Below are 27,396 nucleotides of genomic sequence, written 5' to 3'. Positions count from 1 at the left end.
GGCCGGGATGGTCACTCCATCCCACTTCCAAAAACTTCAAGAACTGTTTCCGGTTTCACTCCTTTTGGGGATTGTGTTGAGAGGGGGTGGCGGGTATCTCGGCTATATGGAAAGGGGCGACCGAATCGGTCCCCCCGAACTTATGGCCGAGTACCTCGATCCCCCCGGGAAGCCATTTTGGGCGGGAGGCGCGTCTCAGCTGGTATGCCCGAAGCGGCGTAGCTGGGGCGCGCTCGTTCCCGCCCTAGAGTGGGCTGGCCTAGACACCGATGCAGCCAGCCACGCCCTCAGGGGCAGGCAGGGGCGGGTATACGCCCGCCCTGAAGACGGATAAAAAGGGACGCAAGACCAGAAGACATCCTCTTGTTCTTGTGCCCTGAAGCTGCACCTCCTCGCTGCACGTGAGCTCGGGACAGAACGAAGAGCCAATTTTGACCCACCCACCAGCCCCTGAAGACAGCCAGTTGTGTATAATAAAGTTGATTAATTTTGTTTTGTTTTCGTTTCCAGGTTGTAGTGCCATGTTGATTTTGAGTTAATAAAGAATGTTCGTTTTGAGTATGTTTGCCATTAAAGATATTCAGTTAGTGTCGAATCTTGATGTATGCTCTTTCGGTCATAGTGGCCAATGTATTCTTAGGTTAATTTGCACTGTCGTATTTATTTTGGTAGGCGGTAAGGTCATGATCGGTGAGCACTAATTAGTAGATCCCTATGAGTGGGCGTCACCCAACACGGATGGGAGCGCTCGGGAGAGGTGGCCATTGGCCCCTCAATGGGGAGGCGGTCCCTTCTAAGGATGGGTCGCCGGAAGTAAAGGAAAGGCGGTCAAGGCCCCTTCCTTTGTAGGAGGGGTTACAGCCCCCTCCTGGGGAATTTCCCGGGGCCAGTGACATCTGCGACGGCAGATGCGGTAAGTTGTGTGGGGTTGGGATAAGGGCCACGATACCTTCTAGATACCTCACACGAGTATTCGAACGACCTTTAACTGGCGTCGAGTTTTAGGTGCCCCCGTCAAGTCAAGGGAAATTGGTAGTAGTTGCACTTGAGGTACGCCTCCGTGCTGTCGCCCATCCCAAGTGGGAGGGGTAAGTCCGGTTAGGGATCTTGACACCGGTTATGACCTTGCCGTTGGCCCTTAAACGTTAGGTTGTACAATTTCAATATGTCAAGAAATGTTTTGTAGGTTGCTAGTTCGGCTAGGAGAACCTCTGTATTAGAGAATCTGTTAAGGTTAGCCAAACATCGCAATATGGTAATGAAATTGTACATAACATGAAACGTTTAATGTTTTAATTTTCTTTTAATAAATACGGCCGGGATGGTCACTCCATCCCACTTCCAAAAACTTCAAGAACTGTTTCCGGTTTCACTCCTTTTGGGGATTGTGTTGAGAGGGGGTGGCGGGTATCTCGGCTATAATCACAACAGCATTTTTTCTGTCACCTGGCTAAGCTCTCAGCAGATCAGTGATAGATAATTAAAACCTGCCGCTGCAGTCTTTAGTTAGCGAACTAAACTTTAATTCAGCATGATAGACTAAAGTTGAAGGCTAGTGACAAACAGAGGAAAGGGGACCGTTCCTGGTCGCCATTGCCTCTTGCGGCAGGCTAAAAGGCTATCACAATAAGGTCTTAACTGTGTAAGTTTTACGTAAAAAGAGGCCATGGCTGGAAAACCAGTCGGGCAATGCCCCAGACTCTTGCATAACCAAGAAGAACAGTCTATGGGTATTCACCTGGCCTGTCACCACACCGTGAACTTCCACAATTTACGGTCTGGCGCCAGCCCACCTAGCTCTTTTCCTAGGCGTCGCAGCACGGTGGAAATCCAAAATGGTGGCAGTCGGGCTCGAACCATTAGAAGTTTCAAGGAACAGGGTTTATCCTACTATTTACAAACGGCTGATATTCCGATTCTCTACATGAGGGTCTAATCTTCCAGTGTTCGAATATAGAATAATGGAACGCTAAAGGGGGCTACAATGGTCCTTAAATACCCTCTGTTTGAGTTCTTGACTCAAGTTAAAGCTGAGCTTCTATAGCGAGAGGATAGGGCATTTAATCAATGTGATACCCGAGGTAGATTGTCTATTCTGATATCACAACATTCCAGTCAATGAATTAAGAATATTCTGAGTTAAAGCAGGAGAACCAAGAAAATGGTACTTGCTGGAGCGTTGGCTCGTTTTGACCATTATTTTTTATTGTTGCAACTCCATTCTCCCCAATGGATCCTTCAAAATTCCAAAGTTCAAATACATTAAGCCCTTGATGTACTAAGGGCTGTACGGGGGCTCGTTGGGAGCAGCAGGTTTTTGTGCTGAGCACACAAGATTTCATAATGATAAGTAAACATACACAGTCCTTTACTTCTGCTTTGCACTCCACAAATTCCTGTGAAAACTTTAGCAAATACCAAAGGAGGAGTTTTGTATCCTCAGCAGTCTAAGATCCACCGCAGCCTTGTAAATTGTATAACCTGTGACCAGGGTGTTACGCTTCCTCTTAGTCTAAAAGGCTTAACTAGCATTAGGAGGTTCCTTTAAACAGTCGAATTGAAAGTGTTAAATCGTTGAGTAGCAGTAGTTGCCTTGCAGCAGCCTAGGCTCTACAAATAGCTCATACGCACAGTCCATTTAAAAAGTACTCTTCACTCCCCACGTTCTAAAAAACAAACCTTTTTTTATAAATAACATACCAAAATACCAACTGACGGTGAGAAGTGCTTTTCAAAGATAAGCTCTTGCAAAAACCACAAGTCCAAAAAAGCTCAACAGCTTCTACTAAGTATTCATGAACTCAACAGCCAATTAAAAATAAACCAAAGTGCACACTTTAAAATAACAAACTAAGCAAGAAATTAAGAACGGATAGACTTCCTTACACCCTATAAAGTAGCTAACCACTCAGATTGTGTACTCTTTCTCCAATCCTCTTGAAAGGAATAAGAACGATCACCAATAGCAAACAGCAGCTACATAAATGCAACACTGTTCACTCACTTCACGCTCAGAAGAGAACACTTCAATTCTTCATCGTGGTTAGCGAAGACAAAACACTTTCAATCACATTTCCTCAGTTAAAAACTATAGAAATGATCCCTGAAAGTATAGTCTTAATAAAACTGTTTATCGCTCACACAGACAGAAAGGGGGGAAACCCTCCTTACTTACAGTAAGACACGGTTCGGCATCATCAACTGAAATAAAAACATATAAATATAAACATATCTGTTACTCCACGAAATAACATTCTACCGATACACACGCATATGCATTTATTTACATTAAAACATACTTAATAGATCCTGGTGACACTGCTTTAAAATTTGCATATTTTAAATCAGCAACCAATTAAATTCAACCTGACTCTTCCTGACCCAACGCTGTACCAGAGGGAAAGCTGGAAAATTCTTCAAAAAACTGTGGTTTCCACAATATCATAGAGATGATTTTTAATGGGAATATTTGGTCTAGATTAGGAACAGTCAATCAGCCAAAAGAGTGACACTGATCGCTAGCACATGTGAAGCGACCTGCTAAGCTTGCAAGTGTGGAAACAAAAGTTGTAGCATTACAGCTACCTTGACATTTTGAACAGTTGCCCCACAGATCAAATGTAGGTCAACATCTTTGATCGGTTACCCCAAAAAAACGAACTGTTCCCCAGTTCACATATAAGACTCTAAGCTGAGGATGGCCTTCGGCGATGGTCCAAACTTTGTGAAAACCTGCTTTCAGCAACTACAGGAGATAACGGAACCTATCGTTTTCAGTAGCGCCCTGAATTCCTGGTTATCTAGGAAAGCGTTCACATGAACAACAACTTGTCCCACCACCCAGCTTGAATTTATGCGGGTTTTTAAAGCTACTAGACTTTTAGCCTCTCGGAACTACAGAAGTATCCAAAATATAGTTTATTTTTTTTGTGCAAAATACTTTTTACACTGGGAAGTGAATACTTGCCGGAAACGTTTGGTACCTAATATTCATCAGAACCCGGAATTGAACTTTTCAGTGTACACTTCTGTCTTCCAGCATATCCTTAAATGAAGAAAGGAACAGCTGTCAACAGTAGACAGTTGTTTAAAAAAAAAACTCTGCCTGTGACCTTCCTTTTTAGATCAGAACTTATCTGCAACACCTTCGGACCACTTACAATTTCTACTTCAATCTTGATTCTTCATAACATATCGCAACAAAAAGTTTTATAGCTCTATGCTAAGCTGTCCAAGGGTTACAGGAAGATATCACAACAGCATTTTTTCTGTCACCTGGCTAAGCTCTCAGCAGATCAGTGATAGATAATTAAAACCTGCCGCTGCAGTCTTTAGTTAGCGAACTAAACTTTAATTCAGCATGATAGACTAAAGTTGAAGGCTAGGGACAAACAGAGGAAAGGGGACCGTTCCTGGTCGCCATTGCCTCTTGCCGCAGGCTAAAAGGCTATCACAATAAGGTCTTAACTGTGTAAGTTTTACGTAAAAAGAGGCCATGGCTGGAAAACCAGTCGGGCAATGCCCCAGACTCTTGCATAACCAAGAAGAACAGTCTATGGGTATTCACCTGGCCTGTCACCACACCGTGAACTTCACAATTTACGGTCTGGCGCCAGCCCACCTAGCTCTTTTCCTAGGCGTCGCAGCACGGTGGAAATCCAAAATGGTGGCAGTCGGGGCTCGAACCATTAGAAGTTTCAAGGCACAGGGTTTAGCCTACTATTTACAAACGGCTGATATTCCGATTCTCTACATGAGGGTCTAATCTTCCAGTGTTCGAATATAGCATAATGGAACGCTAAAGGGGGCTACAATGGTCCTTAAATACCCTCTGTTTGAGTTCTTGACTCAAGTTAAAGCTGAGCTTCTATAGCGAGAGGATAGGGCATTTAATCAATGTGATACCCGAGGTAGATTGTCTATTCTGATATCACAACATTCCAGTCAATGAATTAAGAATATTCTGAGTTAAAGCAGGAGAACCAAGAAAATGGTACTTGCTGGAGCGGTGGCTCGTTTTGACCATTATTTTTTATTGTTGCAACTCCATTCTCCCCAATGGATCCTTCAAAATTCCAAAGTTCGAATACATTAAGCCCTTGATGTACTAAGGGCTGTACGGGGGCTCGTTGGGAGCAGCAGGTTTTTGTGCTGAGCACACAAGATTTCATAATGATAAGTAAACATACACAGTCCTTTACTTCTGCTTTGCACTCCACAAATTCCTGTGAAAACTTTAGCAAATACCAAAGGAGGAGTTTTGTATCCTCAGCAGTCTAAGATCCACCGCAGCCTTGTAAGTTGTATAACCTGTGACCAGGGTGTTACGCTTCCTCTTAGTCTAAAAGGCTTAACTAGCATTAGGAGGTTCCTTTAAACAGTCGAATTGAAAGAGTGTTAAATCGTTGAGTAGCAGTAGTTGCCTTGCAGCAGCCTAGGCTCTACAAATAGCTCATACGCACAGTCCATTTAAAAAGTACTCTTCACTCCCCACGTTCTAAAAAACAAACCTTTTTTTATAAATAACATACCAAAATACCAACTGACGGTGAGAAGTGCTTTTCAAAGATAAGCTCTTGCAAAAACCACAAGTCCAAAAAAGCTCAACAGCTTCTACTAAGTATTCATTAACACAACAGCTAAATAAAAATAAACCAAAGTGCGCACTATTAAAATAACAAACTAAGCAAGAAATTAAGAACGGATAGACTTCCTTACACCCTATAAAGTAGCTAACCACTCAGATTGTGTACTCTTTCTCCAATCCTCTTGAAAGGAATAAGAACGATCATCAATAGCAAACAGCAGCTACATAAATGCAACACTGTTCACTCACTTCACACTCGGAAGAAAACACTTCAATTCTTCATCGTGGTTAGCGAAGACCAAACACTTTCAATCACATTTCCTCAGTTAAAAACTATAGAAATGATCCCTGAAAGTATAGTCTTAATAAAACTGTTTATCGCTCACACAGACAGAAAGGGGGGAAACCCTCCTTACTTACAGTAAGACACGGTTTGCATCATCAACTGAAATAAAACATATAAATATAAACATATCTGTTACTCCACAAAATAACATTCTACCGATACACACGCATATGCATTTATTTACATTAAAACATACTTAATAGATCCTGGTGACTGCTTTAAAATTTGCATATTTTAAATCAGCAACCAATTAAATTCAACCTGACTCTTCCTGACCCAACGCTGTACCAGAGGGAAAGCTGGAAAATTCTTCAAAAAACTGTGGTTTCCACAATATCATAGATGATTTTTAATGGGAATATTTGGTCTAGATTAGGAACAGTCAATCAGCCAAAAGAGTGACACTGATAGCTAGCATATGAGAAGCGACCTGCTAAGCTTGCAAGTGTGGAACCAAAAGTTGTAGCAAAGCTACCTTGACATTTTGAACAGTTGCCCCACAGATCAAATGTAGGTCAACATCTTTGATCAGTTACCCCAAAAAAACGAACTGTTCCCCAGTTCACATGTAAGACTCTAAGCTGAGGATGGCCTTCGGCGATGGTCCAAACTTTGTGAAAACCTGCTTTCAGCAACTACAGGAGATAACGGAACCTATCGCTTTCAGTAGAGCCCTGAATTCCTGGTTATCTACGAAAGCGTTCACATGAACAACAACTTGTCCTACCACCCAGCTTGAATTTATGCAGGTTTTTAAAGCTACTAGACGTTTAGCCTCTCGGAACTAAAGAAGTATCCAAAATATAGTTTATGTTTTTTTGTGCAAAATACTTTTTACACTGGGAAGTGAATACTTGCCGGAAACGTTTGGTACCTAATATTCATCAGAACCCGGAATTGAACTTTTCAGTGTACACTTCTGTCTTCCAGCATATCCTTAAATGAAGAAAGGAACAGCTGTCAACAGTAGACAGTTGTTTAAAAAAAAAACTCTGCCTGTGACCTTCCTTTTTAGATCAGAACTTATCTGCAACACCTTCGGACCACTTACAATTTCTACTTCAATCTTGATTCTTCATAACATATCGCGACAAAAAGTTTTATAGCTCTATGCTAAGCTGTCCAAGGGTTACAGGAAGATATCACAACAGCATTTTTTCTGTCACCTGGCTAAGCTCTCAGCAGATCAGTGATAGATAATTAAAACCTGCCGCTGCAGTCTTAAGTTAGCGAACTAAACTTTAATTCAGCATGATAGACTAAAGTTGAAGGCTAGGGACAAACAGAGGAAAGGGGACCGTTCCTGGTCGCCATTGCCTCTTGCCGCAGGCTAAAAGGCTATCACAATAAGGTCTTAACTGTGTAAGTTTTACGTAAAAAGAGGCCATGGCTGGAAAACCAGTCGGGCAATGCCCCAGACTCTTGCATAACCAAGAAGAACAGTCTATGGGTATTCACCTGGCCTGTCACCACACCGTGAACTTCCACAATTTACGGTCTGGCGCCAGCCCACCTAGCTCTTTTCCTAGGCGTCGCAGCACGGTGGAAATCCAAAATGGTGGCAGACGGGGCTCGAACCATTAGAAGTTTCAAGGCACAGGGTTTATCCTACTATTTACAAACGGCTGATATTTCGATTCTCTACATGAGGGTCTATTCTTCCAGTGTTCGAATATAGCATAATGGAACGCTAAAGGGGGCTACAATGGTCCTTAAATACCCTCTGTTTGAGTTCTTGACTCAAGTTAAAGCTGAGCTTCTATATCGAGAGGATAGGGCATTTAATCAATGTGATTCCCGAGGTAGAAAGTCTATTCTGATATCACAACATTCCAGTCTATGAATTAAGAATATTCTGAGTTAAAGCAGGAGAACCAAGAAAATGGTATTTGCTGGAGCAGGTGGCTCGTTTTGACCATTATTTTTTATTGTTGCAACTCCATTCTCCCCAATGGATCCTTCAAAATTCCAAAGTTCGAATACATTAAAGCCCTTGATGTACTAAGGGCTGTACGGGGGCTCGTTGGGAGCTGCAAGTTTTTGTGCTGAGCACACAAGATTTCATAATGATAAGTAAACATACACAGTCCTTTACTTCTGCTTTGCACTCCACAAATTCCTGTGAAAACTTTAGCAAATACCAAAGGAGGAGTTTTTTAACCTCAGCAGTCTAAGATCCACTGCAGCCTTGTAAGTTGTATAACCTGTGACCAGGGTGTTACGCTTCCTCTTAGTCTAAAAGGCTTAACTAGCATTAGGAGGTTCCTTTAAACAGTCGAATTGAAAGAGTGTTAAATCGTTGAGTAGCAGTAGTTGCCTTGCAGCAGCCTAGGCTCTACAAATAGCTCATACGCACAGTCCATTATAAAAGTACTCTTCACTCCCCCGGTTCTAAAAAACAAACCTTTTTTTATAAATAACATACCAAAATACCAACTGACGGTGAGAAGTGCTTTTCAAAGATAAGCTCTTGCAAAAACCACAAGTCCAAAAAAGCTCAACAGCTTCTACTAAATATTCATGAACTCAACAGCTAAATAAAAATAAACCAAAGTGCACACTATAAAAATAACAAACTAAGCAAGAAATTAAGAACAGATAGACTTCCTTACACCCTAGAAAGTAGCTAACCACTCAGATTGTGTACTCTTTCTCCAATCCTCTTGAAAGGAATAAGAACGATCATCAATAGCAAACAGCAGCTACATAAATGCAACACTGTTCACTCACTTCACGCTCAGAAGAGAACACTTCAATTCTTCATCGTGGTTAGCGAAGACCAAACACTTTCAATCACATTTCCTCAGTTAAAAACTATAGAAATGATCCCTGAAAGTATAGTCTTAATAAAACTGTTTATCGCTCACACAGACAGAAAGGGGGGGAAACCCTCCTTACTTACAGTAAGACACGGTTCGGCATCATCAACTGAAATAAAAACATATAAATATAAACATATCTGTTACTCCACGAAATAACATTCTACCGATACACACGCATATGCATTTATTTACATTAAAACATACTTAATAGATCCTGGTGACACTGCTTTAAAATTTGCATATTTTAAATCAGCAACCAATTAAATTCAACCTGACTCTTCCTGACCCAACGCTGTACCAGAGGGAAAGCTGGAAAATTCTTCAAAAAACTGTGGTTTCCACAATATCATAGAGATGATTTTTAATGGGAATATTTGGTCTAGATTAGGAACAGTCAATCAGCCAAAAGAGTGACACTGATCGCTAGCATATGTGAAGCGACCTGCTATGCTTGCAAGTGTGGAAACAAAAGTTGTAGCATTACAGCTACCTTGACATTTTGAACAGTTGCCCCACAGATCAAATGTAGGTCAACATCTTTGATCGGTTACCCCAAAAAAACGAACTGTTTCCCAGTTCACATATAAGACTCTAAGCTGAGGATGGCCTTCGGCGATGGTCCAAACTTTGTGAAAACCTGCTTTCAGCAACTACAGGAGATAACGGAACCTATCGCTTTCAGTAGCGCCCTGAATTGATGGTTATCTAGGAAAGCGTTCACATGAACAACAACTTGTCCTACCACCCAGCTTGAATTTATGCGGGTTTTTAAAGCTACTAGACGTTTAGCCTCTCGGAATTACAGAAGTATCCAAAATATAGTTTATGTTTTTTTGTGCAAAATACTTTTTACACTGGGAAGTGAATACTTGCCGGAAACGTTTGGTACCTAATATTCATCAGAACCCGGAATTGAACTTTTCAGTGTACACTTCTGTCTTCCAGCATATCCTTAAATGAAGAAAGGAACGGCTGTCAACAGTAGACAGTTGTTTAAAAAAAAAAAACTCTGCCTGTGACCTTCCTTTTTAGATCAGAACTTATCTGCAACACCTTCGGACCACTTACAATTTCTATTTCAATCTTGATTCTTCATAACATATCGCGACAAAAGGTTTTATAACTCTATGCTAAGCTGTCCAAGGGTTACAGGAAGATATCACAACAGCATTTTTTCTGTCACCTGGCTAAGCTCTCAGCAGATCAGTGATAGATAATTAAAACCTGCCGCTGCAGTCTTTAGTTAGCGAACTAAACTTTAATTCAGCATGATAGACTAAAGTTGAAGGCTAGGGACAAACAGAGGAAAGGGGACCGTTCCTGGTTGCCATTGCCTCTTGCGGCAGGCTAAAAGGCTATCACAATAAGGTCTTAACTGTGTAAGTTTTACGTAAAAAGAGGCCATGGCTGGAAAACCAGTCGGGCAATGCCCCAGACTCTTGCATAACCAAGAAGAACAGTCTATGGGTATTCACCTGGCCTGTCACCACACCGTGAACTTCCACAATTTACGGTCTGGCGCCAGCCCACCTAGCTCTTTTCCTAGGCGTCGCAGCACGGTGGAAATCCAAAATGGTGGCAGTCGGGGCTCGAACCATTAGAAGTTTCAAGGCACAAGGTTTATCCTACTATTTACAAACGGCTGATATTTCGATTCTCTACATGAGGGTCTAATCTTCCAGTGTTCGAATATAGCATAATGGAACGCTAAAGGGGGCTACAATGGTCCTTAAATACCCTCTGTTTGAGTTCTTGACTCAAGTTAAAGCTGAGCTTCTATATCGAGAGGATAGGGTATTTAATCAATGTGATACCCGAGGTAGAAAGTCTATTTTGATATCACAACATTCCAGTCTATGAATTAAGAATATTCTGAGTTAAAGCAGGAGAACCAAGAAAATGGTACTTGCTGGAGCAGGTGGCTCGTTTTGACCATTATTTTTTATTGTTGCCACTCCATTCTCCCCAATGGATCCTTCAAAATTCCAAAGTTTGAATACATTAAGCCCTTGATGTACTAGGGGCTGTACGGGGGCTTGTTGAGAGCTGCAAGTTTTTGTGCTGAGCACACAAGATTTCATAATGATAAGTAAACATACACAGTCCTTTACTTCTGCTTTGCACTCCACAAATTCCTGTGAAAACTTTAGCAAATCCAAAGGAGGAGTTTTTTATCCTCAGCAGTCTATGATCCACCGCAGCCTTGTAAGTTGTATAACCTGTGACCAGGGTGTTACGCTTCCTCTTAGTCTAAAAGGCTTAACTAGCATTAGGAGGTTCCTTTAAACAGTCGAATTGAAAGAGTGTTAAATCGTTGAGTAGCAGTAGTTGCCTTGCAGCAGCCTAGGCTCTACAAATAGCTCATACGCACAGTCCATTTAAAAAGTACTCTTCACTCCCCACGTTCTAGAAAACAAACCTTTTTTTATAAATAACATACCAAAATACCAACTGACGGTGAGAAGTGCTTTTCAAAGATAAGCTCTTGCAAAAACCACAAGTCCAAAAAAGCTCAACAGCTTCTACTAAGTATTCATGAACTCAACAGCTAAATAAAAATAAACCAAAATGCACACTATAAAAATAACAAACTAAGCAAGAAATCAAGAACGGATGGACTTCCTTACACCCTAAAAAGTAGCTAACCACTCAGATTGTGTACTCTTTCTCCAATCCTCTTGAAAGGAATAAGAACGATCATCAATAGCAAACAGCAGCTACATGAATGCAACACTGTTCACTCACTTCACGCTCAGAAGAGAACACTTCAATTCTTCATCGTGGTTAGCGAAGACCAAACACTTTCAATCACATTTCCTCAGTTAAAAACTATAGAAATGATCCCTGAAAGTATAGTCTTAATAAAACTGTTTATCGCTCACACAGACAGAAAGGGGGGAAACCCTCCTTACTTACAGTAAGACACGGTTCGGCATCATCAACTGAAATAAAAACATATAAATATAAACATATCTGTTACTCCACGAAATAACATTCTACCGATACACACGCATATGCATTTATTTACATTAAAACATACTTAATAGATCCTGGTGACACTGCTTTAAAATTTGCATATTTTAAATCAGCAACCAATTAAATTCAACCTGACTCTTCCTGACCCAACGCTGTACCAGAGGGAAAGCTGGAAAATTCTTCAAAAAACTGTGGTTTCCACAATATCATAGAGATGATTTTTAATGGGAATATTTGGTCTAGATTAGGAACAGTCAATCAGCCAAAAGAGTGACACTGATCGCTAGCATATGTGAAGCGACCTGCTAAGCTTGCAAGTGTGGAAACAAAAGTTGTAGCATTACAGCTACCTTGACATTTTGAACAGTTGCCCCACAGATCAAATGTAGGTCAACATCTTTGATCGGTTACCCCAAAAAAAACGAACTGTTCCCCAGTTCACATATAAGACTCTAAGCTGAGGATGGCCTTCGGCGATGGTCCAAACTTTGTGAAAACCTGCTTTCAGCAACTACAGGAGATAACGGAACCTATCGCTTTCAGTAGCGCCCTGAATTCCTGGTTATCTAGGAAAGCGTTCACATGAACAACAACTTGTCCCACCACCCAGCTTGAATTTATGCGGGTTTTTAAAGCTACTAGACTTTTAGCCTCTCAGAACTACAGAAGTATCCAAAATATAGTTTATTTTTTTTGTGCAAAATACTTTTTACACTGGGAAGTGAATACTTGCCGGAAACGTTTGGTACCTAATATTCATCAGAACCCGGAATTGAACTTTTCAGTGTACACTTCTGTCTTCCAGCATATCCTTAAATGAAGAAAGGAACAGCTGTCAACAGTAGACAGTTGTTTAAAAAAAAAACTCTGCCTGTGACCTTCCTTTTTAGATCAGAACTTATCTGCAACACCTTCGGACCACTTACAATTTCTACTTCAATCTTGATTCTTCATAACATATCGCGACAAAAAGTTTTATAGCTCTATGCTAAGCTGTCCAAGGGTTACAGGAAGATATCACAACAGCATTTTTTCTGTCACCTGGCTAAGCTCTCAGCAGATCAGTGATAGATAATTAAAACCTGCCGCTGCAGTCTTTAGTTAGCGAACTAAACTTTAATTCAGCATGATAGACTAAAGTTGAAGGCTAGGGACAAACAGAGGAAAGGGGACCGTTCCTGGTTGCCATTGCCTCTTGCGGCAGGCTAAAAGGCTATCACAATAAGGTCTTAACTGTGTAAGTTTTACGTAAAAAGAGGCCATGGCTGGAAAACCAGTCGGGCAATGCCCCAGACTCTTGCATAACCAAGAAGAACAGTCTATGGGTATTCACCTGGCCTGTCACCACACCGTGAACTTCCACAATTTACGGTCTGGCGCCAGCCCACCTAGCTCTTTTCCTAGGCGTCGCAGCACGGTGGAAATCCAAAATGGTGGCAGTCGGGGCTCGAACCATTAGAAGTTTCAAGGCACAAGGTTTATCCTACTATTTACAAACGGCTGATATTTCGATTCTCTACATGAGGGTCTAATCTTCCAGTGTTCGAATATAGCATAATGGAACGCTAAAGGGGGCTACAATGGTCCTTAAATACCCTCTGTTTGAGTTCTTGACTCAAGTTAAAGCTGAGCTTCTATATCGAGAGGATAGGGTATTTAATCAATGTGATACCCGAGGTAGAAAGTCTATTTTGATATCACAACATTCCAGTCTATGAATTAAGAATATTCTGAGTTAAAGCAGGAGAACCAAGAAAATGGTACTTGCTGGAGCAGGTGGCTCGTTTTGACCATTATTTTTTATTGTTGCCACTCCATTCTCCCCAATGGATCCTTCAAAATTCCAAAGTTTGAATACATTAAGCCCTTGATGTACTAGGGGCTGTACGGGGGCTTGTTGAGAGCTGCAAGTTTTTGTGCTGAGCACACAAGATTTCATAATGATAAGTAAACATACACAGTCCTTTACGTCTGCTTTGCACTCCACAAATTCCTGTGAAAACTTTAGCAAATCCAAAGGAGGAGTTTTTTATCCTCAGCAGTCTATGATCCACCGCAGCCTTGTAGGTTGTATAACCTGTGACCAGGGTGTTACGCTTCCTCTTAGTCTAAAAGGCTTAACTAGCATTAGGAGGTTCCTTTAAACAGTCGAATTGAAAGAGTGTTAAATCGTTGAGTAGCAGTAGTTGCCTTGCAGCAGCCTAGGCTCTACAAATAGCTCATACGCACAGTCCATTTAAAAAGTACTCTTCACTCCCCACGTTCTAAAAAACAAACCTTTTTTTATAAATAACATACCAAAATACCAACTGACGGTGAGAAGTGCTTTTCAAAGATAAGCTCTTGCAAAAACCACAAGTCCAAAAAAGCTCAACAGCTTCTACTAAGTATTCATGAACTCAACAGCTAAATAAAAATAAACCAAAATGCACACTATAAAAATAACAAACTAAGCAAGAAATCAAGAACGGATGGACTTCCTTACACCCTAAAAAGTAGCTAACCACTCAGATTGTGTACTCTTTCTCCAATCCTCTTGAAAGGAATAAGAACGATCATCAATAGCAAACAGCAGCTACATGAATGCAACACTGTTCACTCACTTCACGCTCAGAAGAGAACACTTCAATTCTTCATCGTGGTTAGCGAAGACCAAACACTTTCAATCACATTTCCTCAGTTAAAAACTATAGAAATGATCCCCGAAAGTATAGTCTTAATAAAACTGTTTATCGCTCACACAGACAGAAAGGGGGGAAACCCTCCTTACTTACAGTAAGACACGGTTCGGCATCATCAACTGAACTAAAAACATATAAATATAAACATATCTGTTACTCCACGAAATAACATTCTACCGATACACACGCATATGCATTTATTTACATTAAAACATACTTAATAGATCCTGGTGACACTGCTTTAAAATTTGCATATTTTAAATCAGCAACCAATTAAATTCAACCTGACTCTTCCTGACCCAACGCTGTACCAGAGGGAAAGCTGGAAAATTCTTCAAAAAACTGTGGTTGCCACAATATCATAGAGATCATTTTTAATGGGAATATTTGGTCTAGATTAGGAACAGTCAATCAGCCAAAAGAGTGACACTGATCGCTAGCACATGTGAAGCGACCTGCTAAGCTTGCAAGTGTGGAAACAAAAGTTGTAGCATTACAGCTACCTTGACATTTTGAACAGTTGCCCCACAGATCAAATGTAGGTCAACATCTTTGATCGGTTACCCCAAAAAAACGAACTGTTCCCCAGTTCACATATAAGACTCTAAGCTGAGGATGGCCTTCGGCGATGGTCCAAACTTTGTGAAAACCTGCTTTCAGCAACTACAGGAGATAACGGAACCTATCGCTTTCAGTAGCGCCCTGAATTCCTGGTTATCTAGGAAAGCGTTCACATGAACAACAACTTGTCCTACCACCCAGCTTGAATTTATGCTGGTTTTTAAAGCTACTAGACTTTTAGCCTCTCGGAACTACAGAAGTATCCAAAATATAGTTTATTTTTTTTGTGCAAAATACTTTTTACACTGGGAAGTGAATACTTGCCGGAAACGTTTGGTACCTAATATTCATCAGAACCTGGAATTGAACTTTTCAGTGTACACTTCTGTCTTCCAGCATATCCTTAAATAAATAAAGGAACAGCTGTCAACAGTAGACAGTTGTTTAAAAAAAAAACTCTGCCTGTGACCTTCCTTTTTAGATCAGAACTTATCTGCAACACCTTCGGACCACTTACAATTTCTACTTCAATCTTGATTCTTCATAACATATCGCGACGAAAAGTTTTATAGCTCTATGCTAAGCTGTCCAAGGGTTACAGGAAGATATTACAACAGCATTTTTTCTGTCACCTGGCTAAGCTCTCAGCAGATCAGTGATAGATAATTAAAACCTGCCGCTGCAGTCTTTAGTTAGCGAACTAAACTTCAGCATGATAGACTAAAGTTGAAGGCTAGGGACAAACAGAGGAAAGGGGACCGTTCCTGGTCGCCATTGCCTCTTGCCGCAGGCTAAAAGGCTATCACAATAAGGTCTTAACTGTGTAAGTTTTACGTAAAAAGAGGCCATGGCTGGAAAACCAGTCGGGCAATGCCCCAGACTCTTGCATAACCAAGAGGAACAGTCTATGGGTATTCACCTGGCCTGTCACCACACCGTGAACTTCCACAATTTACGGTCTGGCGCCAGCCCACCTAGCTCTTTTCCTAGGCGTCGCAGCACGGTGGAAATCCAAAATGGTGGCAGTCGGGGCTCGAACCATTAGAAGTTTCAAGGCACAGGGTTTATCCTACTATTTACAAACGGCTGATATTTCGATTCTCTACATGAGGGTCTAATCTTCCAGTGTTCGAATATAGCATAATGGAACGCTAAAGGGGGCTACAATGGTCCTTAAATACCCTCTGTTTGAGTTCTTGACTCAAGTTAAAGCTGAGCTTCTATATCGAGAGGATAGGGTATTTAATCAATGTGATACCCGAGGTAGAAAGTCTATTTTGATATCACAACATTCCAGTCTATGAATTAAGAATATTCTGAGTTAAAGCAGGAGAACCAAGAAAATGGTACTTGCTGGAGCAGGTGGCTCGTTTTGACCATTATTTTTTATTGTTGCCACTCCATTCTCCCCAATGGATCCTTCAAAATTCCAAAGTTTGAATACATTAAGCCCTTGATGTACTAGGGGCTGTACGGGGGCTCGTTGGGAGCTGCAAGTTTTTGTGCTGAGCACACAAGATTTCATAATGATAAGTAAACATACACAGTCCTTTACTTCTGCTTTGCACTCCACAAATTCCTGTGAAAACTTTAGCAAATACCAAAGGAGGAGTTTTTTATCCTCAGCAGTCTATGATCCACCGCAGCCTTGTAAGTTGTATAACCTGTGACCAGGGTGTTACGCTTCCTCTTAGTCTAAAAGGCTTAACTAGCATTAGGAGGTTCCTTTAAACAGTCGAATTGAAAGAGTGTTAAATCGTTGAGTATCAGTAGTTGCCTTGCAGCAGCCTAGGCTCTACAAATAGCTCATACGCACAGTCCATTTAAAAAGTACTCTTCACTCCCCACGTTCTAAAAAACAAACCTTTTTTTATAAATAACATACCAAAATACCAACTGACGGTGAGAAGTGCTTTTCAAAGATAAGCTCTTGCAAAAACCACAAGTCCAAAAAAGCTCAACAGCTTCTACTAAGTATTCATGAACTCAACAGCCAATTAAAAATAAACCAAAGTGCACACTATAAAAATAACAAACTAAGCAAGAAATTAAGAACGGATAGACTTCCTTACACCCTATAAAGTAGCTAACCACTCAGATTGTGTACTCTTTCTCCAATCCTCTTGAAAGGAATAAGAACGATCATCAATAGCAAACAGCAGCTACATAAATGCAACACTGTTCACTCACTTCACGCTCAGAAGAGAACACTTCATTTCTTCATCGTGGTTAGCGAAGACCAAACACTTTCAATCACATTTCCTCAGTTAAAAACTATAGAAATGATCCCTGAAAGTATAGTCTTAATAAAACTGTTTATCGCTCACACAGACAGAAAGGGGGGAAACCCTCCTTACTTACAGTAAGACACGGTTCGGCATCATCAACTGAAATAAAAACATATAAATATAAACATATCTGTTACTCCACGAAATAACATTCTACCGATACACACGCATATGCATTTATTTACATTAAAACATACTTAATAGATCCTGGTGACACTGCTTTAAAATTTGCATATTTTAAATCAGCAACCAATTAAATTCAACCTGACTCTTCCTGACCCAACGCTGTACCAGAGGGAAAGCTGGAAAATTCTTCAAAAAACTGTGGTTGCCACAATATCATAGAGATCATTTTTAATGGGAATATTTGGTCTAGATTAGGAACAGTCAATCAGCCAAAAGAGTGACACTGATCGCTAGCACATGTGAAGCGACCTGCTAAGCTTGCAAGTGTGGAAACAAAAGTTGTAGCATTACAGCTAGCTTGACATTTTGAACAGTTGCCCCACAGATCAAATGTAGGTCAACATCTTTGATCGGTTACCCCAAAAAAACGAACTGTTCCCCAGTTCACATATAAGACTCTAAGCTGAGGATGGCCTTCGGCGATGGTCCAAACTTTGTGAAAACCTGCTTTCAGCAACTACAGGAGATAACGGAACCTATCGCTTTCAGTAGCGCCCTGAATTCCTGGTTATCTAGGAAAGCGTTCACATGAACAACAACTTGTCCTACCACCCAGCTTGAATTTATGCTGGTTTTTAAAGCTACTAGACTTTTAGCCTCTCGGAACTACAGAAGTATCCAAAATATAGTTTATTTTTTTTGTGCAAAATACTTTTTACACTGGGAAGTGAATACTTGCCGGAAACGTTTGGTACCTAATATTCATCAGAACCTGGAATTGAACTTTTCAGTGTACACTTCTGTCTTCCAGCATATCCTTAAATAAATAAAGGAACAGCTGTCAACAGTAGACAGTTGTTTAAAAAAAAAACTCTGCCTGTGACCTTCCTTTTTAGATCAGAACTTATCTGCAACACCTTCGGACCACTTACAATTTCTACTTCAATCTTGATTCTTCATAACATATCGCGACAAAAAGTTTTATAGCTCTATGCTAAGCTGTCCAAGGGTTACAGGAAGATATTACAACAGCATTTTTTCTGTCACCTGGCTAAGCTCTCAGCAGATCAGTGATAGATAATTAAAACCTGCCGCTGCAGTCTTTAGTTAGCGAACTAAACTTCAGCATGATAGACTAAAGTTGAAGGCTAGGGACAAACAGAGGAAAGGGGACCGTTCCTGGTCGCCATTGCCTCTTGCCGCAGGCTAAAAGGCTATCACAATAAGGTCTTAACTGTGTAAGTTTTACGTAAAAAGAGGCCATGGCTGGAAAACCAGTCGGGCAATGCCCCAGACTCTTGCATAACCAAGAGGAACAGTCTATGGGTATTCACCTGGCCTGTCACCACACCGTGAACTTCCACAATTTACGGTCTGGCGCCAGCCCACCTAGCTCTTTTCCTAGGCGTCGCAGCACGGTGGAAATCCAAAATGGTGGCAGTCGGGGCTCGAACCATTAGAAGTTTCAAGGCACAGGGTTTATCCTACTATTTACAAACGGCTGATATTTCGATTCTCTACATGAGGGTCTAATCTTCCAGTGTTCGAATATAGCATAATGGAACGCTAAAGGGGGCTACAATGGTCCTTAAATACCCTCTGTTTGAGTTCTTGACTCAAGTTAAAGCTGAGCTTCTATATCGAGAGGATAGGGTATTTAATCAATGTGATACCCGAGGTAGAAAGTCTATTTTGATATCACAACATTCCAGTCTATGAATTAAGAATATTCTGAGTTAAAGCAGGAGAACCAAGAAAATGGTACTTGCTGGAGCAGGTGGCTCGTTTTGACCATTATTTTTTATTGTTGCCACTCCATTCTCCCCAATGGATCCTTCAAAATTCCAAAGTTTGAATACATTAAGCCCTTGATGTACTAGGGGCTGTACGGGGGCTCGTTGGGAGCTGCAAGTTTTTGTGCTGAGCACACAAGATTTCATAATGATAAGTAAACATACACAGTCCTTTACTTCTGCTTTGCACTCCACAAATTCCTGTGAAAACTTTAGCAAATACCAAAGGAGGAGTTTTTTATCCTCAGCAGTCTATGATCCACCGCAGCCTTGTAAGTTGTATAACCTGTGACCAGGGTGTTACGCTTCCTCTTAGTCTAAAAGGCTTAACTAGCATTAGGAGGTTCCTTTAAACAGTCGAATTGAAAGAGTGTTAAATCGTTGAGTAGCAGTAGTTGCCTTGCAGCAGCATAGGCTCAACAAATAGCTCATACGCACAGTCCATTTAAAAAGTACTCTTCACTCCCCACGACCTAAAAAACAAACCTTTTTTTATAAATAACATACCAAAATACCAACTGACGGTGAGAAGTGCTTTTCAAAGATAAGCTCTTGCAAAAACCACAAGTCCAAAAAAGCTCAACAGCTTCTACTAAGTATTCATGAACTCAACAGCCAATTAAAATAAACCAAAGTGCAAACTATAAAAATAACAAACTAAGCAAGAAATTAAGAACGGATAGACTTCCTTACACCCTATAAAGTAGCTAACAACTCAGATTGTGTACTCTTTCTCCAATCCTCTTGAAAGGAATAAGAACGATCATCAATAGCAAACAACAGCTACATAAATGCAACACTGTTCACTCACTTCACGCTCAGAAGAGAACACTTCATTTCTTCATCGTGGTTAGCGAAGACCAAACAATTTCAATCACATTTCCTCAGTTAAAAACTATAGAAATGATCCCTGAAAGTATAGTCTTAATAAAACTGTTTATCGCTCACACAGACAGAAAGGGGGGAAACCCTCCTTACTTACAGTAAGACACAGTTCGGCATCATCAACTGAAATAAAAACATATAAATATAAACATATCTGTTACTCCACGAAATAACATTCTACCGATACACACGCATATGCATTTATTTACATTAAAACATACTTAATAGATCCTGGTGACACTGCTTTAAAATTTGCATATTTTAAATTAGCAACCAATTAAATTCAACCTGACTCTTCCTGACCCAACGCTGTACCAGAGGGAAAGCTGGAAAATTCTTCAAAAAACTGTGGTTTCCACAATATCATAGAGATGATTTTTAATGGGAATATTTGGTCTAGATTAGGAACAGTCAATCAGCCAAAAGAGTGACACTGATCGCTAGCACATGTGAAGGGACCTGCTAAGCTTGCAAGTGTGGAAACAAAAGTTGTAGCATTACAGCTACCTTGACATTTTGAACAGTTGCCCCACAGATCAAATGTAGGTCAACATCTTTGATCGGTTACCCCAAAAAAACGAACTGTTCCCCAGTTCACATATAAGACTCTAAGCTGAGGATGGCCTTCGGCGATGGTCCAAACTTAGTGAAAACCTGCTTTCAGCAACTACAGGAGATAACGGAACCTATCGCTTTCAGTAGCGCCCTGAATTCCTGGTTATCTAGGAAAGCGTTCACATGAACAACAACTTGTCCTACCACCCAGCTTGAATTTATGCTGGTTTTTAAAGCTACTAGACTTTTAGCCTCTCGGAACTACAGAAGTATCCAAAATATAGTTTATTTTTTTTGTGCAAAATACTTTTTACACTGGGAAGTGAATACTTGCCGGAAACGTTTGGTACCTAATATTCATCAGAACCTGGAATTGAACTTTTCAGTGTACACTTCTGTCTTCCAGCATATCCTTAAATAAATAAAGGAACAGCTGTCAACAGTAGACAGTTGTTTAAAAAAAAAACTCTGCCTGTGACCTTCCTTTTTAGATCAGAACTTATCTGCAACACCTTCGGACCACTTACAATTTCTACTTCAATCTTGATTCTTCATAACATATCGCGACGAAAAGTTTTATAGCTCTATGCTAAGCTGTCCAAGGGTTACAGGAAGATATTACAACAGCATTTTTTCTGTCACCTGGCTAAGCTCTCAGCAGATCAGTGATAGATAATTAAAACCTGCCGCTGCAGTCTTTAGTTAGCGAACTAAACTTCAGCATGATAGACTAAAGTTGAAGGCTAGGGACAAACAGAGGAAAGGGGACCGTTCCTGGTCGCCATTGCCTCTTGCCGCAGGCTAAAAGGCTATCACAATAAGGTCTTAACTGTGTAAGTTTTACGTAAAAAGAGGCCATGGCTGGAAAACCAGTCGGGCAATGCCCCAGACTCTTGCATAACCAAGAGGAACAGTCTATGGGTATTCACCTGGCCTGTCACCACACCGTGAACTTCCACAATTTACGGTCTGGCGCCAGCCCACCTAGCTCTTTTCCTAGGCGTCGCAGCACGGTGGAAATCCAAAATGGTGGCAGTCGGGGCTCGAACCATTAGAAGTTTCAAGGCACAGGGTTTATCCTACTATTTACAAACGGCTGATATTTCGATTCTCTACATGAGGGTCTAATCTTCCAGTGTTCGAATATAGCATAATGGAACGCTAAAGGGGGCTACAATGGTCCTTAAATACCCTCTGTTTGAGTTCTTGACTCAAGTTAAAGCTGAGCTTCTATATCGAGAGGATAGGGTATTTAATCAATGTGATACCCGAGGTAGAAAGTCTATTTTGATATCACAACATTCCAGTCTATGAATTAAGAATATTCTGAGTTAAAGCAGGAGAACCAAGAAAATGGTACTTGCTGGAGCAGGTGGCTCGTTTTGACCATTATTTTTTATTGTTGCCACTCCATTCTCCCCAATGGATCCTTCAAAATTCCAAAGTTTGAATACATTAAGCCCTTGATGTACTAGGGGCTGTACGGGGGCTCGTTGGGAGCTGCAAGTTTTTGTGCTGAGCACACAAGATTTCATAATGATAAGTAAACATACACAGTCCTTTACTTCTGCTTTGCACTCCACAAATTCCTGTGAAAACTTTAGCAAATACCAAAGGAGGAGTTTTTTATCCTCAGCAGTCTATGATCCACCGCAGCCTTGTAAGTTGTATAACCTGTGACCAGGGTGTTACGCTTCCTCTTAGTCTAAAAGGCTTAACTAGCATTAGGAGGTTCCTTTAAACAGTCGAATTGAAAGAGTGTTAAATCGTTGAGTAGCAGTAGTTGCCTTGCAGCAGCCTAGGCTCTACAAATAGCTCATACGCACAGTCCATTTAAAAAGTACTCTTCACTCCCCACGTTCTAAAAAACAAACCTTTTTTTATAAATAACATACCAAAATACCAACTGACGGTGAGAAGTGCTTTTCAAAGATAAGCTCTTGCAAAAACCACAAGTCCAAAAAAGCTCAACAGCTTCTACTAAGTATTCATGAACTCAACAGCCAATTAAAAATAAACCAAAGTGCACACTATAAAAATAACAAACTAAGCAAGAAATTAAGAACGGATAGACTTCCTTACACCCTATAAAGTAACTAACCACTCAGATTGTGTACTCTTTCTCCAATCCTCTTGAAAGGAATAAGAACGATCATCAATAGCAAACAGCAGCTACATAAATGCAACACTGTTCACTCACTTCACGCTCAGAAGAGAACACTTCATTTCTTCATCGTGGTTAGCGAAGACCAAACACTTTCAATCACATTTCCTCAGTTAAAAACTATAGAAATGATCCCTGAAAGTATAGTCTTAATAAAACTGTTTATCGCTCACACAGACAGAAAGGGGGGAAACCCTCCTTACTTACAGTAAGACACGATTCGGCATCATCAACTGAAATAAAAACATATAAATATAAACATATCTGTTACTCCACGAAATAACATTCTACCGATACACACGCATATGCATTTATTTACATTAAAACATACTTAATAGATCCTGGTGACACTGCTTTAAAATTTGCATATTTTAAATCAGCAACCAATTAAATTCAACCTGACTCTTCCTGACCCAACGCTGTACCAGAGGGAAAGCTGGAAAATTCTTCAAAAAACTGTGGTTGCCACAATATCATAGAGATCATTTTTAATGGGAATATTTGGTCTAGATTAGGAACAGTCAATCAGCCAAAAGAGTGACACTGATCGCTAGCACATGTGAAGCGACCTGCTAAGCTTGCAAGTGTGGAAACAAAAGTTGTAGCATTACAGCTACCTTGACATTTTGAACAGTTGCCCCACAGATCAAATGTAGGTCAACATCTTTGATCGGTTACCCCAAAAAAACGAACTGTTCCCCAGTTCACATATAAGACTCTAAGCTGAGGATGGCCTTCGGCGATGGTCCAAACTTTGTGAAAACCTGCTTTCAGCAACTACAGGAGATAACGGAACCTATCGCTTTCAGTAGCGCCCTGAATTCCTGGTTATCTAGGAAAGCGTTCACATGAACAACAACTTGTCCTACCACCCAGCTTGAATTTATGCTGGTTTTTAAAGCTACTAGACTTTTAGCCTCTCGGAACTACAGAAGTATCCAAAATATAGTTTATTTTTTTTGTGCAAAATACTTTTTACACTGGGAAGTGAATACTTGCCGGAAACGTTTGGTACCTAATATTCATCAGAACCTGGAATTGAACTTTTCAGTGTACACTTCTGTCTTCCAGCATATCCTTAAATAAATAAAGGAACAGCTGTCAACAGTAGACAGTTGTTTAAAAAAAAAACTCTGCCTGTGACCTTCCTTTTTAGATCAGAACTTATCTGCAACACCTTCGGACCACTTACAATTTCTACTTCAATCTTGATTCTTCATAACATATCGCGACAAAAAGTTTTATAGCTCTATGCTAAGCTGTCCAAGGGTTACAGGAAGATATTACAACAGCATTTTTTCTGTCACCTGGCTAAGCTCTCAGCAGATCAGTGATAGATAATTAAAACCTGCCGCTGCAGTCTTTAGTTAGCGAACTAAACTTCAGCATGATAGACTAAAGTTGAAGGCTAGGGACAAACAGAGGAAAGGGGACCGTTCCTGGTCGCCATTGCCTCTTGCCGCAGGCTAAAAGGCTATCACAATAAGGTCTTAACTGTGTAAGTTTTACGTAAAAAGAGGCCATGGCTGGAAAACCAGTCGGGCAATGCCCCAGACTCTTGCATAACCAAGAGGAACAGTCTATGGGTATTCACCTGGCCTGTCACCACACCGTGAACTTCCACAATTTACGGTCTGGCGCCAGCCCACCTAGCTCTTTTCCTAGGCGTCGCAGCACGGTGGAAATCCAAAATGGTGGCAGTCGGGGCTCGAACCATTAGAAGTTTCAAGGCACAGGGTTTATCCTACTATTTACAAACGGCTGATATTTCGATTCTCTACATGAGGGTCTAATCTTCCAGTGTTCGAATATAGCATAATGGAACGCTAAAGGGGGCTACAATGGTCCTTAAATACCCTCTGTTTGAGTTCTTGACTCAAGTTAAAGCTGAGCTTCTATATCGAGAGGATAGGGTATTTAATCAATGTGCTACCCGAGGTAGAAAGTCTATTTTGATATCACAACATTCCAGTCTATGAATTAAGAATATTCTGAGTTAAAGCAGGAGAACCAAGAAAATGGTACTTGCTGGAGCAGGTGGCTCGTTTTGACCATTATTTTTTATTGTTGCCACTCCATTCTCCCCAATGGATCCTTCAAAATTCCAAAGTTTGAATACATTAAGCCCTTGATGTACTAGGGGCTGTACGGGGGCTCGTTGGGAGCTGCAAGTTTTTGTGCTGAGCACACAAGATTTCATAATGATAAGTAAACATACACAGTCCTTTACTTCTGCTTTGCACTCCACAAATTCCTGTGAAAACTTTAGCAAATACCAAAGGAGGAGTTTTTTATCCTCAGCAGTCTATGATCCACCGCAGCCTTGTAAGTTGTATAACCTGTGACCAGGGTGTTACGCTTCCTCTTAGTCTAAAAGGCTTAACTAGCATTAGGAGGTTCCTTTAAACAGTCGAATTGAAAGAGTGTTAAATCGTTGAGTAGCAGTAGTTGCCTTGCAGCAGCATAGGCTCAACAAATAGCTCATACGCACAGTCCATTTAAAAAGTACTCTTCACTCCCCACGACCTAAAAAACAAACCTTTTTTTATAAATAACATACCAAAATACCAACTGACGGTGAGAAGTGCTTTTCAAAGATAAGCTCTTGCAAAAACCACAAGTCCAAAAAAGCTCAACAGCTTCTACTAAGTATTCATGAACTCAACAGCCAATTAAAATAAACCAAAGTGCAAACTATAAAAATAACAAACTAAGCAAGAAATTAAGAACGGATAGACTTCCTTACACCCTATAAAGTAGCTAACAACTCAGATTGTGTACTCTTTCTCCAATCCTCTTGAAAGGAATAAGAACGATCATCAATAGCAAACAACAGCTACATAAATGCAACACTGTTCACTCACTTCACGCTCAGAAGAGAACACTTCGGGGCATATTACCAACAACTAGCGATAATTTTTGTCTCTAACTTGTTTAGAGACAAAAATTATCGCCGCACATCGGCGATTTTTATCGCAGATAAACCTTGCTATTAACAAGGTTTATCGCAAATGCGATAAAAAACGGCCGAAATGCATGAATATCGCTGAAAAGTCAGCGATATTCATGCATTATCGAGCAAATGCTCTTAGCCATGTTATCCACCTCCCATTGGATAACATGGCTAAGAACTGCTCAGGGCAGGTGTTAGCTTTTGGAGATATTCCCGCTTAGCGCGAATATCTCCAAAAGTTGGTAATAGGAGATAGCGATGTTAGCGACTGTTTTCAGTCTCTAACATCTTGGCACGCCCACTTTGCATCTCATTAGTGATAAATATCACTGACATGCAAAGTGGGGCCCAAGATGGTCGCTATCTCCTACTAGCTGTCGCTAACTGGTGTTAGCGACAGCTTGGTAATAGGGAGATAATTTTATCTCCGCTTTCTTGGCTTTTAAAGCCAAAAAAGCGGAGATAAACCCCCTTGATAATATGCCCCTCTATTTCTTCATCGTGGTTAGCGAAGACCAAACACTTTCAATCACATTTCCTCAGTTAAAAACTATAGAAATGATCCCTGAAAGTATAGTCTTAATAAAACTGTTTATCGCTCACACAGACAGAAAGGGGGGAAACCCTCCTTACTTACAGTAAGACACAGTTCGGCATCATCAACTGAAATAAAAACATATAAATATAAACATATCTGTTACTCCACGAAATAACATTCTACCGATACACACGCATATGCATTTATTTACATTAAAACATACTTAATAGATCCTGGTGACACTGCTTTAAAATTTGCATATTTTAAATTAGCAACCAATTAAATTCAACCTGACTCTTCCTGACCCAACGCTGTACCAGAGGGAAAGCTGGAAAATTCTTCAAAAAACTGTGGTTTCCACAATATCATAGAGATGATTTTTAATGGGAATATTTGGTCTAGATTAGGAACAGTCAATCAGCCAAAAGAGTGACACTGATCGCTAGCACATGTGAAGCGACCTGCTAAGCTTGCAAGTGTGGAAACAAAAGTTGTAGCATTACAGCTACCTTGACATTTTGAACAGTTGCCCCACAGATCAAATGTAGGTCAACATCTTTGATCGGTTACCCCAAAAAAACGAACTGTTCCCCAGTTCACATATAAGACTCTAAGCTGAGGATGGCCTTCGGCGATGGTCCAAACTTTGTGAAAACCTGCTTTCAGCAACTACAGGAGATAACGGAACCTATCGCTTTCAGTAGCGCCCTGAATTCCTGGTTATCTAGGAAAGCGTTCACATGAACAACAACTTGTCCCACCACCCAGCTTGAATTTATGCGGGTTTTTAAAGCTACTAGACTTTTAGCCTCTCAGAACTACAGAAGAATCCAAAATATAGTTTATTTTTTTTGTGCAAAATACTTTTTACACTGGGAAGTGAATACTTGCCGGAAACGTTTGGTACCTAATATTCATCAGAACCCGGAATTGAACTTTTCAGTGTACACTTCTGTCTTCCAGCATATCCTTAAATGAAGAAAGGAACAGCTGTCAACAGTAGACAGTTGTTTAAAAAAAAACTCTGCCTGTGACCTTCCTTTTTAGATCAGAACTTATCTGCAACACCTTCGGACCACTTACAATTTCTACTTCAATCTTGATTCTTCATAACATATCGC

The 27,396-nt window shown here is 40.5% G+C and overlaps 8 non-coding genes and 2 pseudogenes across 8 annotated transcripts; all 10 read right to left on the bottom strand.

Annotated features, from left to right (window-relative positions):
- Positions 1 to 2,903: 2,903 nt before the first annotated feature.
- Positions 2,904 to 3,119, bottom strand: LOC147730033 (small nucleolar RNA U3). The gene has a single exon (XR_015309085.1). It is a non-coding gene; the product is annotated as a small nucleolar RNA U3 (small nucleolar RNA).
- Positions 3,120 to 5,735: 2,616 nt separating this feature from the next.
- On the bottom strand, positions 5,736 to 5,951 carry LOC147730032 (small nucleolar RNA U3). The gene has a single exon (XR_015309147.1). It is a non-coding gene; the product is annotated as a small nucleolar RNA U3 (small nucleolar RNA).
- Positions 5,952 to 8,562: 2,611 nt separating this feature from the next.
- Positions 8,563 to 8,778, bottom strand: LOC147730031 (small nucleolar RNA U3). Its single transcript, XR_015309019.1, has one exon. It is a non-coding gene; the product is annotated as a small nucleolar RNA U3 (small nucleolar RNA).
- Positions 8,779 to 11,399: 2,621 nt separating this feature from the next.
- LOC147730030 (small nucleolar RNA U3) lies at positions 11,400 to 11,615 on the bottom strand. Its single transcript, XR_015309036.1, has one exon. It is a non-coding gene; the product is annotated as a small nucleolar RNA U3 (small nucleolar RNA).
- A 2,618-nt stretch (positions 11,616 to 14,233) lies between these two features.
- On the bottom strand, positions 14,234 to 14,449 carry LOC147730029 (small nucleolar RNA U3). Its single transcript, XR_015309086.1, has one exon. It is a non-coding gene; the product is annotated as a small nucleolar RNA U3 (small nucleolar RNA).
- Positions 14,450 to 17,062: 2,613 nt separating this feature from the next.
- LOC147730028 (small nucleolar RNA U3) lies at positions 17,063 to 17,278 on the bottom strand. Its single transcript, XR_015309005.1, has one exon. It is a non-coding gene; the product is annotated as a small nucleolar RNA U3 (small nucleolar RNA).
- Positions 17,279 to 19,890: 2,612 nt separating this feature from the next.
- LOC147730027 (small nucleolar RNA U3) lies at positions 19,891 to 20,106 on the bottom strand. Its single transcript, XR_015308775.1, has one exon. It is a non-coding gene; the product is annotated as a small nucleolar RNA U3 (small nucleolar RNA).
- Positions 20,107 to 22,719: 2,613 nt separating this feature from the next.
- LOC147730026 (small nucleolar RNA U3) lies at positions 22,720 to 22,935 on the bottom strand. Its single transcript, XR_015309004.1, has one exon. It is a non-coding gene; the product is annotated as a small nucleolar RNA U3 (small nucleolar RNA).
- A 2,617-nt stretch (positions 22,936 to 25,552) lies between these two features.
- Positions 25,553 to 25,728, bottom strand: LOC147730025 (small nucleolar RNA U3; annotated as a pseudogene).
- A 475-nt stretch (positions 25,729 to 26,203) lies between these two features.
- On the bottom strand, positions 26,204 to 26,318 carry LOC147730024 (small nucleolar RNA U3; annotated as a pseudogene).
- Positions 26,319 to 27,396: the final 1,078 nt, after the last annotated feature.

The sequence above is a fragment of the Lissotriton vulgaris genome, chromosome 2_1 (assembly GCF_964263255.1).
Source record: "Lissotriton vulgaris chromosome 2_1, aLisVul1.2, whole genome shotgun sequence".
NCBI classification, from domain to species: domain Eukaryota; kingdom Metazoa; phylum Chordata; class Amphibia; order Caudata; family Salamandridae; genus Lissotriton; species Lissotriton vulgaris.
Note: the sequence above shows the minus strand (reverse complement) of the source record. Positions and strands in the feature narration are given on the sequence as shown.